At 34.5% G+C, this 5,436-nt stretch overlaps 1 non-coding gene across 1 annotated transcript; it reads right to left on the reverse strand.

The window, feature by feature from the left end:
* Positions 1-5,098: 5,098 nt before the first annotated feature.
* Trnav-uac (transfer RNA valine (anticodon UAC)) lies at positions 5,099-5,176 on the reverse strand. The gene has a single exon. It is a non-coding gene; the product is annotated as a tRNA-Val (tRNA).
* Positions 5,177-5,436: the final 260 nt, after the last annotated feature.

Here is a 5,436-nt window from a genome sequence, read left to right on the forward strand (position 1 = left end):
AATAGTGTAATTAATCTCTTTTCCATGCCTCCCAAAATTCCTTTGTAAAGGCAATCTAATCAGAAACAAATAATTAAATTTCTCTTAACAAAAGCAAAATCCCTCTTTCTTCTCCCCTTTACTTTCTCCCCTTGAATTATTCCCTATTATTTTTTATATTACTGTTTTCCTAGTATTTCTGTGGCTGGATAAGCAGATGGGCCACCTCAGTTGCTCATAAGAGCTTATCATTTCAACCATTTTCACAGGTCAAGAACTTATGAAAAGAAAAATAGATATTCTTCATAAGCCCTTTACTTTTATTTCTTTTATTTATAAATCTCCCTTTAGGATTTTGACTCCCAGGAGCAGATAAGAAAGGCTGAGTTGACCCTGACCTTTATGTGGAGCTGTGAACTCTGGGGTATCACCACTGTCCCTAGTCTCCCTCTGAGTTGTACCACCCTAATTCCTGGAATTGATTTATGCCCAGAAACTTTATGCACACATTGAAAGCAATTGCTTCTGAATATGAGAGCTATAAATTTTCTGGAGGAAAAAATAATTTTCTCCAATAAAGACAATATGGTTCATGTACTTGCATTGTATGCAAGAGTTTCCCAAATGGGCTGAATGACCTATAGGAAATTCTTATATGTGTTATCTAGAAGAGTTTTTTTTTTTTACCTTCATTTTAATTATCATCAAAAAATGTGTCAGTTAATCCTCAGTAATTCAAATAATCACCTTACAACAGAGCACTGCTTTGCAATCTTAGCTTCCCCATTTGTCTTTAAAACTGAATTTGCCAAGCAACATTTGCTACGCAGGTAATGAAGTTATCAGTATTTTCCACATTTAGAAAAATGCATTAAATGAACCTCATTTGTGTACATACTGCTTACTCTAACAGTTGCAATAAATGAGAAAAGAAGTAGTTTCTGCACCTGATTTCAGGAATGATTAGATTGTGCATTAATTCATTCAAGTACTTATTTGGCCAAGAATAGGGTTGGAGGTGTGGATACAGAAATAAATTTTGATTTTGCATTCTATTGTGAGAATGGGAAAAAGAATGAAAAAATATGCAACTCAGTTAATAAGAAAATAAAGGCACATAACCAAGAAAACCATGAGTTAGTGATACTCAGATTTCAGTGGAGCCAAAGGGCAACTTTTTTTTTTTTTTTTTTTACCACAGGAGAACCTTAAAGAGGTATTTAGTGACATTATGATAAACCTTGCTTTTATGGATGGGTCACTGGTAGAATTTTAGTTGTGTTGAGTCTGATTACCATCAACCAGCAATGAATCTCATGTTGCTAATTGCCATTTTGTAAACCATGCTAATGTGACCAGGCATTTGTTGATTTTATTATCTAATTGAAATAAAAACAAGAAAACTGATTAAATGTAGAAAAAGACCTAGGCTACATTTCTCAAATATTAATTCCAGCGTCTGCTGTTTGTTTTAACATATCAACATCATCAGTCATATTCAATTAACATTTTAATTGTGCTGAATTTTTAGTTTACATATAATTTGTAATTTTGATTTCTACTTGATAACTGTATAAGAGCTCTAAGAACTAGAGGTTCTTGAAATTACTTTCCTTAATAATAAATATTAATAAAATGTTTATAACATTCAGTGTGATAAAGATTACGGGAAAATATTTTGTAGAGTGAGAAAATAATTAATTTTTACAAACTTTTGGAAAGGCAATCTTGCAAATATGTTGAAATTCAAAAGTTTCACTTTTTTTAGAAAACTATTCACCAGAAATAACAGCATCTACATATGTAGATTTATACATGACAATGATCATTGCAGTATTTCTATTACTACCCAAAAAACTAAAAAAAAATTCATACGTCATATTCAGCAATCTATAAAATAATAATCACATGATAATCAACCAGGTTTTATCCCAAGATTTAACATTCACAGCTTTTTCTCTCTTTTGTGTTAACTTTAATCTCCTGACCAAGGTAGAATTTTCCAATGTAAAGTTACTTTCTCCATCTCATCCCATTTTTAATACAGCACTGTATGGAAGAAAGTCAACATATATAGTCCAATTTGAGAATTTCCCCTCCTTGAAGATGGAAAATCTATATAAACTATTTGGAATTCTTCTTTATGCATAACAAATTTATCTGTTTGCCTCTGTCAATCTATCTGTTTATTCATATCTGTATGACTCGTGGATATTTATTTTGTGTGCTAGGTTATAGCTCCTTACTACATTGCTTATGTTGATGCTCAAATTGTTTCAATTTCAATAAATTTGGCCATTTAGCAATCGTTCAGTTGGCTTTTGTGTGCCTCTGACATACTTCCATTGATGTGTGGTATGGCATTTTTGGAGGAGAAGAGAAGCACTTCCTCACTTTCTGGCATTACAAGCTACTTCAGTCCCACCTGGTACTAGAATCAGTCATTTCTCCAAGAAGGCCTGGTTCCCTTTTTGCAGAATGATATTAGAAACCAAGATCTGAATGCTATGTGCTCAATAATTTTTAAGACCATAAAAGTGTTCCGAGATTAAAAGATTGTTGAACTTCCAGTCTCCAGTAACTGGTGCAAGATTCATTTAAAACTTGTGGATAATTACCCAATAGATGCATGTATGGGAGAAAGCCGTGCATTGAAAAGAGCAAAAGGCCGACTTGTTTTGAGTCAGAGATGTATGACTAATAACAACTCACCTCCTTTTCTAATTAGTTCCTCAAACTCAAACTAAACAAATGAGCTTCACTTCTTTGTAATTCTCCCAAAGCATAAGGAAATCTTATAAAAAATATGCAGCAACTATATATACTTGGGTTTAAAATAAAATACTCTGCCTTAATGATATCTCACAGGCCACAGTAATTATTTGCTCCAGCACTGCACTTTAAAACCCATTATATCATTTTATTCTTACAGCAATACTATAAGGTTTGTATTACTCTTATCTCCATTTTAGAGATAAGGAGACTGAGACTCAAATGGCTTAATTTAACAACTGTAAACTTTCTAATAGTGTGACAGACATATATTTGGTTCTATGGTTAATATTATTGGGTTAATGTTATTTTATTTATCTTTTTTTTCCTACTAGATAAACAAACAATTATTAAAGAGTAAACTTTTGGCCTGTTTTACAGGCCAGGGAGTTGCTTGCAGATCTTACGTGTGCCAGGGAGTCTCAAAAGAGTCGAGTGCGCTGTGGAGCTTAGTGAGCCTGCTGGCTAGAAGCCATTCAGTTCTTGCCAAAGTTAAAGTGGTCTATGTAAATACCCTTCCAGAGCTGGTACAACAAAAACATAAGTAAAAACAACAATCATCAAACGTTAAAAAAAAATTTTTTTTTGATAGTACTCGAGATTTTACCCTGTTATAAGCAGGGTATTAAATGTGTAAAATTCATCATCTTATTTCATTGTCACAACAAATTTGCAGGGCCTTAACTGGTACATTTTTTTAGGTGAGAAAACTAAAGCTCAAAGTGATTAATTTTATTTTTCAACGTGATGCAAATTATAAGTGGCAGAGCTAGTGTTTGAAGCCAACCCTGTGTGATTTCAAGCTCATTTTCTCAACCATTAGAGGAGAGAACAACAGTTGCCAGCAAGTGGAGACTGCTATGGGCATTTTTCAGTACTTGGTAACAGCAGCAAGCTTCCATTAAGTTCCAGGGTTGCAAATATTCGTACAATGCAAATGACAAGTAGGCTTGTGAGAGCTGTCGAAAGGTAACTGGTGAAGGCTTCAGTTAAAAGTCCAAATACTGATCAACTGTGAACAGATCTGATCAGGATTTGAGGCACTATTCGCAAAAGTTTTAGAACAAGGAAGAAGAAATCACCTGGCACAAGAAAGGGGATCAATTTATGACATAGAAATAGGATAAACTATGGGAATTTAGTTTATGTGTCTCTGCTGTTCCTAAAAGTGTGTCTTCATTTTTATGTGGAAAAGAGATTGGATTTGAAAATTGACCTATACTCTTTTATTTAAACTGTGAACATATGTATTTTTTAAATTCTTATTAAAAAAAGATAAGGCAAGTTCGCACATTTTTCTGGATGTGTCTGTGAGAGTGTTTGGAAAAAATTAATATTCAAATAGATTAAATAGGTTAAATCAGATTATCTCACCTAATAAGGGTAGGCCTCATACAATCAATTGAGGAACTGAAGAGATCAAAAAGGTTGAACAAAAGGGAGCTCCTACAGGCTGACTGCATTGAGCTGGGACATCAGTCTTTTCTTGCCTTTGGCTCTTGACTGCCACATTGAGACTGAAACATCACTGTAGGGATTCTGACCATGGAAATATACAGGGAAGCATTCCTCTGGTGAGCAAACTCCTAGAGGGTAACTGAAACTCTGTTTCCCACCATAAAATGCCTTGAAGTTTCTCCTAGGAACTAGTAATATAACTAATATATGTGCTATGTCTAGCTGCTGTGGCAATGCTGCTAGAGTCTTATCAGCTTCAACCTTAATCTCAGGCACACAGCTCCTGGGAATAAAGGAACTCTCCTGTTAGACAACCACAATGTTTCACTGAACCTAAATCTCTTCACATAACAGTAACTTTATACAATGGACTTTCTTGAGAGCTACATAAAACTCCTAACATTGCACATTGCAATTGAATATGTAACTGAGGAATAAGCTGCATAATGTTGCTAAGTCTGCAACTTGCCTAGTAACACAATGAACAATATGTACTAATGATGTCAATGACCTTAAGTAACCTATGGATATAAATAAAACTGGCAGCTTGGCCATTCTGCCATTCTGCCATCTTTCCTGCCTCTGTGTCTTGTCTCTGTGTCTCCTTTTATTTTCCTTACACATCACTATTGGTTCTTCTGGTTTTCTGGTCTTCAGACACAAACTGGGATTATAACATTATCTCTCTAGTGTCTCTAGCTTGCCAACAACTCTTCTAGAAATTTGTCAGTATCCATTATGGTGTGAGCCAGTAAGTATGCATGCATGTGTGTGTGTGTGTGTGTGTGTGTGTGTGTAACAAAATATATATGATATACAGTATTTATCTGTTAGGGTTCTGGGATTGACCTCAACTGGGCACTTCATACATACACTTTTTTTTTTAAGGTGGTGGTGCTGGGGATTGAACCCAGGGCCTTGTGCATGTAAGGCAAGGCAAGCACTCTACCAACTGAGCTACATCCCCAGCCCACCTCATACATACACAAACACACACACACATACATGTATATATATATATATATATATATATATATATATATATATATATACATACATGTATGTGTGTGTGTGTTTATATATATATTCCTGTGTCATTGAAGAACCCTGACTAATACAAACTCCAATAAATGAAGGGTGGAAGCCATGTTCTCTCTTTTTGAAACTGTTTCAGTTTAGGACTAATAGAATATAGCAGAAATAACCCTGTATAGTTTTAGAGATTAG

Source organism: Marmota flaviventris, chromosome 6, assembly GCF_047511675.1.
Source record: "Marmota flaviventris isolate mMarFla1 chromosome 6, mMarFla1.hap1, whole genome shotgun sequence".
NCBI lineage: Eukaryota > Metazoa > Chordata > Mammalia > Rodentia > Sciuridae > Marmota > Marmota flaviventris.